Genomic DNA, 14,128 nt, shown 5'->3' with positions numbered 1-14,128 from the left:
AATTGTCATGCTTACTGCAGGAATGTCCACCAGATCTGTTGCCAGATAATTTAATATTAATTTCTCTACCGTAGGCCTCCTCCAACGTCATTTTAGAGAATTTGGCAGTATGTCCAACCGACCTCCCAACCGCAGACCATGTGTAACTACACCAGCCCAGGACCTTCACATCTGCCTTCCAGCTGATGAAACTGAGGAATATTTCTGTCTGTAAGAAAGTCCTTTTGTGGGGAAAAACTCATTCTGATTGGCTGGCTCCCCAGGCCCACCAATGTCTGTGCCCCCGCCTAGTTATGTGAAATCCATCGATTATGGCCTATTGAATGTATTTCAATTGACTGATTTCCTTATATAAATTGTAACTCAGTCAAATTGTTGAAATTGTTGCATGTTGCATTTATATTTTTCTTCAGCATAGATAAGGTTATTTAAACTCATTTACAGTATAAAATCCCTCTGAGCACTTGGAAAGGTGCTACTGTAAATCCAATCTATTATTTTAAAATATTTTTCAAGAACTGGTCAGTTTATTCAATATTAGTTGGAACAATTATCAGTGATAGAATACAATAGCTAGTCCATAACATTTTATCTGTCAACAATTGCTCCAATTTGTGCCGATGTTATTACAATGTGTTAGACAGCCGATGCCAGTGGTAGCAGGACCCTGTAGAGGAATTCTAATTGGACTGGAATTAACCTTATGGTGATTGGACAGATAGATAGTTCGCTACTGATTGGACAGACTATGTCTAGGGCCCTATCAAATCTGCGTTGCTGAGAATGTGGTTGTAATAACTGAATCCAGACATTAAAACAGAATCCAGTAATATTCAAAAGGGTATTGAACTTTGTAGGAAATCAACTAAATGTATTGAACTTACTAGAAAATGCATACATGCATCAGTGATTCATATTTTCCTGCAACTTTCTGAAACGGCACAGGAATGCCCTGTCTGTGCATGTGCAACGTGCACGTATGTTTACACTTTGTGTAGCTGTTAGCGATGATGTTAATGAAAACCTTCTTCTGGTAAAGATGGAAGGCTTTCCCCAAAATTGTCTCAATTAAATATTAACTCCAAAGTATCCTATGCCAACCTGGAAGAATGATTTCATGATTATTTGCATCAATCCAGTGGCCATATTTTTTTTTAAATTCTTCTATTTTCCCAGACCTCAAAAGTGGTCTCCTGATGTGGTTAAGCATGGTTGTGGACTTACAACATCCAATTTAGATGTCTTTCTGTTACAATGTGTGAGTTTGAGAGCGAAAACCTGAAAAGACGGGGAAAACGGAAGCCTGGAAATACTAAACAGAGAAAACAGAATTTGGGGAAAAAACGAAATGGAATTAGGCAAATCCATTGCTGATTGATCCTTTTTCGTTGATTGGACACATAGACTGGGTCCATTGCTGATTGTACACATAGACTGGGTCCATCGACTGAATGATTTGTTTTCTGCTATTTAATGAAAGGCATGCCCTATTCCAAAAAGGGTCTAACAATGGAAATCTCCATTGGGCATGTTTTTAGTCCAAAACTAGGCTAAATCTGGGAAACATGACCAAATACAGTTATGTATGCATATACAGTATAACATATATTATAAATATAGAAAACATTTATTCACTATGTTATTGTGTAATTTTTTGGGTTATATTTGTAATTTCTGTTATACTATATATGTATCAATATAACTTTTTATGAATTTGAACATTATGTTCAGTGTAAATGCTAAGTACATTATATTACCCCATGTAAAGTGTACTAATGCTGAGGCAAGGGGACCTATGGCAAATAGATTTAAAGTGAGAGTTTAAATGGGCACTAATCTGGTTCCCTGAATACCGTTGAGCAGCAGTGGGTCTGCTCTCTGCTCTTACCCCCTCCCCTCCCTATCCATACCCCTACCCCTACCCCACCACACATACAGACACATGCACGCACACACACACGCACACCCTGCGGCTGTCACAGTGTTAAAGGCAGGGCCTCTTTCCAGCACGGGGGTAAAGTCACAGAGGTCAGTGCTCAGTCTCCTCCCTCTCTCAGTCCCTTGCAGCCCCCTCCCCTCCTTGGCTCTCCCTGGCCTCCAACCCCTGTTGTACAAATGCCTTTGCTGTCAGCTCTGGCCCGCTCCCCTGTAATTGGAAAGAACAGGCCAGGGCCAGCCCCCAGCCACCCCTAGCCCTGCCTGGGTTGTGTTGAGCCTCTGGGCCCGGTGACAGCCACCCATCAATATCAATACTATTACCCCTCTGGAAGTCAGAGCCACTGCCGATGACATCCAAACACACACACACACACACACACACACACACACACTTACTTCCCCATAGGTGTGCTTCCTCTACTACCCGAGCCTCTGACTGTGTAGTCCATTGCTAGCAGCCCTGTCTCTCTCTCTCTGTCTCTGCTGCTGCTTTACGGACGACAAACCATGTTTATACACACATAAACAAACACACACACTCACAGAAACACACACTATCACATGTACAAGCCGATATGACAACGAGCACATTTTTTTTTCTCCAACATGTCAATAATTAATTTGGAGACGAAATGGAAGCAGCAGTAATAGTCAGTGACACATATAATTGCTAAGCAGGGCTAGACTTGGATGGGAGACGAAAGGGAAGCAGTAGGTAAATCAATTCTCCAGTTTCCCAGACATTTTTTTTCTGACAGTGCATATAACGTTGAAGATCTGACGTTGTTTTAAAAGTACAAATTCAACATACACTGAACAAAAATATAAAAGCAACATTCAACAATTTCAGAAATTTTATTGAGTTACAGTTCATAAACTCAGCAAAAAGGAAACGTCCCTTTTTCAGGACCCTGTCTTTCAACGATAATCCGTAAAAATCCGAATAACTTCACAGATCTTCATTGTAAAGGGTGTAAAATTCAGTTTCCCATGCTTGTTCAATGAACCTTATACAATTATCCTGTTGTGGTATAGGGGGCAGTATTTTCACGTCCGGATAAAAAACGTACCCGATTTAATCTGGTTACTACTCCTGCCCAGAAACTAGAATATGCATATAATTAGTAGATTTGGATAGAAAACACTCTAAAGTTTCTAAAACTGTTTGAATGGTGTCTGTGAGAATAACAGAACTCATATGGAAAGCCAAAACCTGAGAAGATTCCATGCTGCAAGGAGGCATGAGGACTGCAGATGTGGCCAGGGCAATAAATTGCAATGTCCGTACTGTGAGATGCCTAAGATAGCGTTACAGAGAGACACAACGGACAGCTGATCATCCTCGCAGTGACAGACCACGTTTAACAACACCTGCACAGGATCGGTACATCCGAACATCACACCTGTGGGACAGGTACAGGATGGCAACAACAACTGCCCGAGTTACACCAGGAATGCACAATCCCTCCATCAGTGCTCAGACTGTCCTCAATAGGCAGGTCCTCACCAGACATCACCGGCAACAACGTCGCCCATAGGCACAAACCCACCATCGCTGGACCAGACAGGACTGGCAAAAAGTGCTCTTCACTGAGGAGTCGCAGTTTTGCCTCACCAGGGGTGATGGTCGGATTTGCGTTTATCGTTGAAGGAATGAGCGTTACACTGAGGCCTGTACTCTGGAGCGGGATTGATTTGGAGGTGCAGAGTCCGTCATGGTCTGGGGCGGTGTGTCACAGCATCATCGAACTGAGCTTGTTGACATTGCAGGCAATCTCAATGCTGTGCAATACAGGGAAGACATCCTCCTCCCTCATGTGGTACACTTCCTGTAGGCTCATCCTGACATGACCCTCCAGCATGACAATGCCACCAGCCATGCTGCTCGTTCTATGCGTGATTTCCTGCAAAACAGGAATGTCAGTGTTCTGCCATGGCCAGCGAAGAGCCCGGATCTCAATCCCATTGAGCACGTCTGGGACCTGTTGGATCGGAGGGTGAGGGCTAGGGCCATTCCCCCCAGAAATGTCCGGGAACGTGCAGGTGCCTTGGTGGAAGACTGGGGTAACATCTCACAGCAAGAACTGGCAAATCTGGTGCAGGCCATGAGGAGTAGATGCACTGCAGTACTTAATGCAGCTGGTGGCCACACCAGATACTGACTGTTACTTTTGATTTTGACCCCCCCCCCTTTGTTCAGGGACACATTATTCAATTTCTGTTAGTCACATGTCTGTGGAACTTGTTCAGTTTATGTCTCTGTTGTTGAATCTTGTTATGTTCATACAAATATTTACACTTGTTAAGTTTGCTGAAAATAAACACAGTTGACAGTGAGAGGACGTAATTTTTTTTGCTGAGTTCATAATGACATCAGTCATTTGATTTAAATGCATTAGGCCCTAATCTATGGATTTCACCGAACTGGGATAAACACAGCTACACTACAGTGCCTCCGGGAAAGTATTCTGACCCCTTGAATTTTTCAACATTTTATAACGTAACAGGCTTATTCTAAAATGGATTAATTAAAATCCTCAGTTATCTAAACACAATACCCCATAATTGTTGCAAATGTATAAAAAAATTAACAACAGTAATACCCTTTCCTATGAGACTTGAAATTGAGCTCAGGTGCATCCTGTTTCCATTGATCATCCTTGAGATGTTTCTACAACTTGATTGGAGTTTACCTGTGGTAAATTAAATTGATTGGACATGATTTGGAAAGACACACACCTGTCTATATAAGGTCCCACAGTTGACAATGCATCTCAGAGAAAAAAACAAGCCATGAGGTCGAAGGAATTGTCCATAGAGCTCCGAGACAAGATTGCGTCGAGGCTAAGATTTGGGGAAGGATACCAAAACATTTCTGCAGCATTGAAGGTTCCCAAGAACACAGTGACCTCCATCATTCTTAAATGGAAGAAGTTTGGAACCGCCAAGACTCTTCCTTGAGCTGGCCGCCCGGCCAAACTGAGCAATCGGGGGAGAAGGGCCTTGGTCAGGGAGGTGACCTAGAACCCAATGGTCACTCTGACAGAGGTATAGAGTTCTTCTGTGGAGATGGGATAACCTTCCAGAAGGACAACCATCTCTGCAGCACTCCACCATTTAGGCTTTAATGGCAATGGCCAGACGGAAACCACTCCTCAGTAAAAGGCACATGACAGCCCATTTGGAGTTTGCCAAAAGGCACCTAAAGACTCTCAGACCATGAGAAACAAGATTCTCTGGTCTGATGAAACCAAGATTGAAGCATGGTGGTGGCAGCATCATGCTGTGGGGATGTTTTGGACTGGGAGACTAGTCAGGATCGAGGCAAAAATGAATGGAGCAAAGTACAGAGAAATCCTTCATGAAAACCTGCTCATATCGCTCAGGACCTCAGACTGGGGTGAATGTTCACCTTCAAACAGGACAATGACCCTAAGCACACAGCCAAGACAATGCATGAGTGGCTTCGGAAAAAGTCTCAATGTCCTTGAGTGGCCCAGCCAGAGCCCAGACTTGAACAAGATCGAACATCTCTGGAGAGACCTGAAAATAGCTGTGCAGCATCACTCCCCATCCAACCTGACAGAGCTTGAGAGGATCTGCAGAGAACAATGGAAGAAACTCCCCAAATACAAGTGTGCCAAGCTTGTAGCGTCATACCCAAAAAGACTCAATGCTTTCATCACTGCCAAAGGTGCTTCAACATACTGTAGTACTGCGTAAAGGGTCTGAATAATTATGTCAATGTGATATTTCAGTTTCTTATTTGAAATAAATTAGCAAACATTTCTAAAAACCTGTTTTTGCTTTGTAATTATTGGGTAATCCATTTTAGAATGAGGCTGTAACATAACAAAATGTGGAAAAAGTCAAGGGGTCTGAATACTTTCCGAAGGCACTGTAGATATATACACACAAGTATGTGGACACCCTTTCAAATTAGTTGATTTGGCTATTTCAGCCACACCCGTTGCGGCACACAGCCATGCAATCTCCATAGGAAAACATTGGCAGAAGCATATCCTCACTGAAGAACTCAGTGACTTTTAACGTGGCACTGTCATACAATGCCACCTTTCCAACAAGTCAGTTCGTCAAAGTTCTGCCCTGCTAGAGCTGCCCCTGTCAACTGAAGTGGAAATGTCTAGGATCAACAATGGCTCTACCGCAAAGTGGTAGGCCACACAAGCTCACAGCACGGGACCACCAAGTGCTGAAGAGCATAGCATGTAGAAATCGTCTGTCCTCGGTTGCAACACTCACTATCAAATTCTAAACTGCCTCTAGAAGCAACTGTTCGTTGGGAGCTTCATGAAATGGGTTTCCATGGCCAAACAGCCGCACACAAGCCTAAGATCACCATGCGCAATGCCAAGCATCGGCTGGAGGTGTGTAAAGCTTGCCGCCATTGGACTCTGCAGCATTGAACATGCATTCCATGGGGTGATGAATTACGCTTCACCATCTGGCAGTCCAATGGACAAATCTGGGTTTGCAGATGCCAGGGGAACGCTACCTGCCTGAATGCATAGAGCCAACTTTAAAGTTTAGTGGAGGAAGAATAATGGTCTGGGGCTGATTTTCATGGTTTGGGCTAGGTCCCTTACTTCCAGTGAAAGGAAATCTTAACGCTACAGCATACAATTACATTCTAAATGATTCCAACTTTGTGACAACAGTTTTGGTAATGCACTTTCCTGTTTTAGCATGACAATGCCCTCGTGCACAATGCAAGGTAAATACAGAAATGGTTTGTTGAGATCAGTGTGGAAGAAATTGAGTGGCCTACACAGAGCCCTGAACTCAACCCCATCGAACAACTTTGGGAGGAATTGGAACGCCAACAGTGAGCCAGGCCTTATCGCCCAACATTGGTGCCTGACTTCACAAATGCTCTTGTAGCTGAATGGATGAAAGTCCCCGCAGTAATGTTCCAACATATAGTGGAGAGCTTTCCCAGAAGAATGGAGGCTGTTGAAGCAGAAAAGGGGGGACCAAATCCATATTAATGCCCATGATTTTGGAATGACATGTTCGACAAGCAGGTGTCCATATACTTTTGGTAATGTAGTGTACCTTTAAAAACAAAGTATGGGTGTGGATCAGAAAACCAGTCAGTATCTGGTGTGATCATCATTTGCCTCATGCAGTGCGACACATCTCCTTCGCATAGAGTTGATCATTCTGTTGATGGTGGCCTGTGTAATGTTTTCCCACTCTTCAATGGCTGTGCGAAGTTGCTGGATATTGGTGGGAACTGGAACACAATGTTCCGCACGTCGATTCAGAGCCTCCCAAACATGCTCAATGGGTGAACTGTTTGGTAAATATGCAGGCCATGAAAGAGCTGGAAGATATTCAGCTTCAAGGAATTGTGTACAGATCCTTTCGACATGGGGCTGTGCATTATCATGCTGAAACTTGAGGTGATGGTGGCAGATGAATGGCATGACAATGGGCCTCAGGATCTCATCACGGTATCTCTGTGCATTCAGGTTGCCATCAATAAAATGCTTTGTGTTCGCTGTCCTTAGTTTATGCCTGCCCATACCATAACTCCACCGCCACCATGGGGCAGTCTGTTCACAGCGTTGACATCATCAAACCGCTTGCCCACACGTCTGCCATCTGCCCGGTACAGTTGAAACCGGGATTCATCCGTGAAGAGCACACTTCTCAAAAGTGGCAGTGGCCATTGCCCACTGAAGTCAGTTATAACGCCAAACTGCAGTCGGGTGAGGACCTTGGTGAGGATGACGAGCACACAGATAAGCATCCCTGAGACATTTTCTGACAGTTTGTGCAGAAATTCTTCAGTTGTGCAAACCCACAGTTTCATCAGCTGTCCGGATGGCTGGTCTCAGACGATCCCAAAGGTGAAGAAGCCGGATGTGGAGGTCCTGGGCTGGCGTCGTTACCAGTGGTCTGAGGTTGTGAGGCCAGTTGAATGTACTGCCAAAATCTCTAAAATGATGAAGGTGGCTTATGATAGAGAAATTAACATTAAATTCTCTCATATAGCTCTGGTGGACATTCCTGCAGTCAGCTCCCTCAAAACTTGAGACATCTGTGGCATTGTCTTGTGTGACAAAACTGCACATTTTAGATTGGCCATTTACTGTCCCCAGCAGAAGCTGCACCTGTGTAATGTGTTGTATTGTCCCAAAAATAACACTTTCTATTCAGAACAAAAAGTTAATTGCTTTGCCACATTTTTGTAGTATTACTTTAGTGCCTTATTGTAATGTTTTGGTGGAATAATTTTATTCTGTATAGGCTTCCTTTTTTTCACTCAATTAGGTTAGTATTGTGGATACATCCTCAGTTTCTCCTATCACAGTCATTAACCTGTTAGGGCTAGGGGGCAGTATTTACACGGCCGGATAAAAAACGTACCCGATTTAATCTGGTTATTACTACTGCCCAGAAACTAGAATATGCATATAATTATTGGCTTTGGATAGAAAACACCCTAAAGTTTCTAAAACTGTTTGAATGGTGTCTGTGAGTATAACAGAACTCATATGGCAGGCAAAAACCTGAGAAGATTCTGTACAGGGAGTGCCCTCTCTGACCATTCCTTGGGCTTCTTGGCTCTGTTTATTGAAAACTTAGGATCTTTGCTGTAACGTGACACTTCCTACGGCTCCCATAGGCTCTCAGAACCCGGCAAAAAGCTGAATGATATAATTCCAGCCCCTGGCTGAAACACATTAGCGCCTTTGGTAAGTGGTCTATCAGAGGACCATCAGACTGAGGCGCGTGCACGGGGTGACAACATGTTTTTATTTTCTCTCTCTTTGTACTAAAACACGATTTCCCGGTCGGAATATTATCGCTTTTTTATGAGAAAAATGGCATAAAAATTGATTTTAAACAGCGGTTGACATGCTTCGAAGTACGGTAATGGAATATTTAGAATTTTTTTGTCACGAAACGCGTCGGGCGCGTAACCCTTCTTTACCCTTTCGGATAGTGTCTTGAACACACGAACAAAACACCGCTATTTGGATATAACTATGGATTATTTTGAACCAAACCAACATTTGTTATTGAAGTAGAAGTCCTGGGAGTGCATTCTGACAAAGAACAGCAAAGGTAATAACATTTTTCTTATAGTAAATCTGACTTTGGTAAGGGCTAAACTTGCTGGGTGTCTAAATAGCTAGCCCTGTGATGCCGGGCTATCTACTTAGATTATTGCAAAATGTGCTTTCACCGAAAAGCTATTTTAAAATCGGACATAGCGAGTGCATAGAGGAGTTCTGTATCTATAATTCTTAAAATAATTGTTATGTTTTTTGTGAACGTTTATCGTGAGTAATTTAGTAAATTCCCCGGAAGTTTGCGGGGGGTGTGCTAGTTCTGAACGTCACATGCTAATGTAAAAAGCTGGTTTTTGATATAAATATGAACATGATTGAACAAAACATGCATGTATTGTATAACATAATGTCCTAAGATTGTCATCTGATGAAGATCATTAAAGGTTAGTGCAGCATTTAGCTGTGATTTGGGTTTATGTGACATTCTATGCTATCTTGAAAAATGGGTGTCTGATTATTTCTGGCTGGGTACTCTGCTGACATAATCTAATGTTTTGCTTTCGTTGTAAAGCCTTTTTGAAATCGGACAGTGTGGTTAGATTAACGAGAGTCTTGTCTTTAAAATGGTGTAAAATAGTCATATGTTTGAGAAATTGAAGTAATAACATTTCTAAGGTATTTGAATAATGCGCCACGTGATTCCACTGGCTGTTACGTAGGTGGGACGAAATCGTCCCACTGGCCCTAGAGAAGTTAAAGTCTGTAACTGTTTGAAAGTCACTATTAGAATCATTGTGAAATCCCTGAGGGATTTCCTTCCTCTCCGGCAACTGAGTTAGAAAGGACTGTATCTTTGTAGGGACTGGGTGTATTGATGCAACATCCATAGTGTAATTAATAATTTCACCATGCTCAAAGGGATATTAATTGCTTTTTTTACCCATCTATCAATAGCTGCTCTTCTTTGCGAGTCATTGGGAAATCTCCCTGGTCTTTGTGATTGAATCTGTGTTTAAAATTCACTGCTCGAATGAAGGACATTACAGATAATCGTATGTGTGTGGTATGAGATGAGGTAGTCATTCAAAAATCATGTTAAACATTATTATTGCACACAGACTAAGTCCATGCAACTTTGAGACTTGTTAAGTACATTTTTACTCCTGAACTTATTTAGGCTTGCCATAGCAAAGGGGTTGAATACTTACTGACTCAAGATATTTCAGCTTTTCATTTTTTATTAATTTGTAAAATCTTTAAAAAACATAATTCCACTTTGACATTATGGGGTATTGTGTGTAGGCCAGTGACAAAGTAAATAACAAAAACACAACATTTTGGTGAAAAAGTCAAGGGGTGTGAATACAAAGGGTGTGTACAAGGGGTGTGTATACAGGCTCCCGAGTTGCACAGCGATCTAAGGCACTGCATCTCAGTGCTAGAGGAGTCACTACAGACCCTGGTTTGATCCCGGGCTGTATCACAACTGGCCCTGTTTGGGAGTCCCATAGGGCGGCACACAATTGGCCCAGCATCGTTCAGGTTTGTGGAGGGTTTGGCCGGGGTAGGCCGTCATTGTTCAATAAGAATTTGTTCTTAACTGACATGCCTAGTTAAATAAAGGCTAAATAACATTTAAAAAAAATGTAAAATACGTGCAGCTGTATCAGTGTCGCCGGCTAGAGCTAGTAACGTGGCAATTTATTTTACTCCCAGGATTATACTTCAAGTAGGACAGCAGGCTACACAAGAAATAACTAATATTGGTAGCCATCTAGACGTCACCGTGATACGGTCTACTCAATGGGGAGAGCACGAACTGCAACCACACTGGGACAGTGTCCTTAGCTGTCACAACCCTGTGATTCGGTTCACCTGGCTCTGTACAGACACAGGCCAGGAGTGTCTGTACAGCCTCTCCCCCTTACCATTTGATTAATTTAAACAACATTGTTAAATAATGTCATAGTATTAGCTAAACCTTCTGACTTTAACAGTAGTATAAAAACATTTGGTGGTGCTGAAAGAAAGGAACATGTTGTGAGATTGGTAAAATAATATGTGTTATTGTTTAGGCTTATATCAATATTTTATTATATAGTTAACTAGGGTTTGAAGTAGGTGTTCAGTATCTACAGTACCTGTCTTATTTGTATTTGTTCAGTGCCTCAATTTATTTCATAAACAGTATTGGATATGGCTGTACAGATTCCTGTCTCGAATCAACCCAAGATGATGAAACCTGAAGGGACAAAGTGCATGACAAGGTGGCCCAGAGGAAGCAGCTGTTTTCAACCCCTTTGCCTCATTCTTCCAAGAGCTCACTGAGTTTGAATGAAGACCTCTAGTGAGGTAAGTACACACACGACACAAGCTTGATATGTCCCTTGTCACCTGTCTTTTTACCTACAGAGTAACAGCCCTGGTGCTCTCTGTCTCGCATTCTATTATTTATTTTTCCAGGCTTGTCATAGGGGTGAGAAGAGCTGTCAAATCAGAACTGAGGAGGATTGTTAGGGAGCCTCATAAGGAACACCTGATGCTGTGCTGACTTCTCTCTCCTGGATGCTCTCATGCCCAAACTGTCCCGTTGTGTTGTACTGCCTCTGAATCCCCTGAGAGTTGCCCCTGAACGTAGATCTAGAATTGTACCCAATCTCAATTTTAAATCTCCCTCTGTGTCTCGCTCCCCCACACCACCCACACACAATATAGTTTTAAAATAGGTGTTGTAATGATGCTCTTATTTGGTTACACACTGTTGTTACTTCTATTTTCCATTCTGTTGTTAATTTGCAATTCATTTTGTTACCAATTTGAATAAATGTATTTTATGTACGAATTTATTGTTTTCCTAAATTTACTTTTCAGTGAGACTTTCCCTGTAAATTTACAGCATAATCCTGGCACCTGAGTTGCCAGCTTAATGCTGTATTTTTGCTTTACAGCAGAGAAGCTGTAATATATTTCACGGTACTAATCTCCTTACTGTAAAACATTACAGCATCCCTGCTGTAAATCTACAGCAGGGATGCTGTATGCTGTAATATGTTTTACAGTAAGGAAAATAGTACTGTAAAACACATTATATTATAGCATCTCTGGTGCCGGTATAATGCTGTATGTTTACACGGAAAAGTTTTACAGTGCACAATGGCACACACGGGCAATGTGCAGTAGGTAGCTAGATAACCAGGAGTTGTCATAAGGCTGGACACAGCAATGACAGCTGAACCGCACACACACAATCCCACAAGCATGACAAATGAGAACCACAGCATGAGAAGAACAGAAGAAGGAGGAAACATTTCCACAGACCTTGTCAGAAGCTGCCGAGCCGTAGAAAACGGTTTTCCCTTCTCCAGTCCTCTCTCTTTTGCTCCTCTCACTCTCACTCCTGCGTGTGCAGCTCCCTCCCCTTCTGTCTCTCAGCTGCTGAGCTCTTGCAGTTCTCAGGAAATGAATGGGGAGCTGCACAGAGAACTGTTGTACTTGCAAATGACTTAGCTTGCCCGCCCCCATCACATGATCTGCTAAATGTAGGGTGGGCCAGTGGGTGGAGGCTTCATAGGCAACTGGAAGACAATATACTCTAGCTTGAACAGCATGCATCTAATTACATGGGGCCCCTCGTGGGAGGTTTCCGACGCATCCGCATCCGTCCAGGCAGGCAGCTCTCTCTCTCACTCTCTCACTCTTTGCCTCTTTCACTCTTTGCCTTTCTCTCTCTCCCTGCCTCTTTTTCTCTCTGCCTCTCAGGGCTGGGGGTGATCACTGGAGTGCCTCCCCATTTAAAGGGACAATCAGCAGTTGCTAAATTCATTTTTGGACTTATAAATTAATGATATGTACCCATTGATTCGTATAAATGCCTCATGAGCACAGTTCAAACAACAAGCTCTCATAATCTCTCTGCAGAATTAGACGTTCATCCACGTTCTCCAAACGTGAAATGTCAAAGCTGCTCCAAACCTCAAAATTAGAAGTGTTTTTGAAGCTCCTGCTGCTCTGTATTGTTCCATTTCTCCAAAAGTCAAATTTCAAAGGTAAGGGTTAAGGTTTGGGATATGGTTAAATCATAACGTTTAGGTGCTCATTTCAAATGGTTAAGGTAAGGGTTAAGGTTTGGGATAGACTTACAACCAAAAATAAAAAACCGTGTTCATTGCTGAGATCAAACACACAACCTTCTGATCAAAGTCATGGGATTATAGCTATCCACCACTTCTGCCATTCCAGTATTCTGCCAAAACCCTAATCTACTTGATTGTAGCAGCGCTCACTGTTGCCCCTAGTGGCCAGTTTTGAAGGCATTTTCAGACGTCCTCAGGACATGGATAGATGTCCAATTTCTATGTTAATCTTGAACGTCCTGGTTTACCCCATCAGAACCCAACATATACAATTATTCTAATCCAATGTTTGTTTGCATTTACTTTGTTTACAAACACTGTATAGCACAAAAACATGGTTAAACCTATACTTTTGATGTCGTAGATGGTCTGTTCTTGCATCCATAGCACTGCCTTTGAATTTGAGAGTGGTTATATTTCTCCAGCCCGATCCTTCCACTTTTTACAGAAACAGTGGTGGGGAAGATGCTTTATTATTGTTTTAACTGATGATTGCCGCTTTAAAAGAGAGAGAAAAAGATAGGAGAGAGAGGGGATAGTGAAGACCCATCCTACTGGGCAAAAACTGGGGGAATCAACGCTGTTTCCATGTAATTTCAGCAGCAAAATTCAATGTGATGACTGAATCAACCTGGCAAACTGATTGGATTTTTTTTAATGGAATTTAGTATTTTTTTCACCCAACTAAATACGGTGCATTCAGAAAGTATTCAGACCTCTTGACTTTTTCCACATTTTCTTACGTTACAGCCTTAGCCTGAAATTGATTAAATTACTTTTCCCCCTCATCAATCAACACACAATACCCTATAATGACAAAGCAAAAACAGGTTTTTAGATTGATTTTTTTTTTTATTAGAAAATAAATAAACACCTAATTTACATAAGTATTCAGACCCTTTGCTATGAGACTCACAATTGAGCTCAAGTGAATCCTGTTTCCATTGATCATCCTTGAGTTGTTTCTACATCTTGATTGGAGTCTACCTGTGGTAAATTAAATTGATTGGA

General features: G+C 42.2%; 1 protein-coding gene across 1 annotated transcript in view; it reads right to left on the bottom strand.

Moving 5' to 3' along the window:
- The window catches only part of klf12b (Kruppel like factor 12b), a 232,040-nt gene extending 219,505 nt beyond the window's left edge, over positions 1 to 12,535 (bottom strand). The window contains exon 1 of the mRNA XM_014163779.2: positions 12,303 to 12,535. The gene's annotated coding sequence lies outside the window, so the exon portion shown is untranslated. The remainder of the gene's footprint in view (positions 1 to 12,302) is intronic.
- Positions 12,536 to 14,128: the final 1,593 nt, after the last annotated feature.

Source organism: Salmo salar, chromosome ssa21 (genome assembly GCF_905237065.1).
Source record: "Salmo salar chromosome ssa21, Ssal_v3.1, whole genome shotgun sequence".
NCBI classification, from domain to species: domain Eukaryota; kingdom Metazoa; phylum Chordata; class Actinopteri; order Salmoniformes; family Salmonidae; genus Salmo; species Salmo salar.
This window is presented reverse-complemented; position numbering and strand designations above follow the sequence as displayed.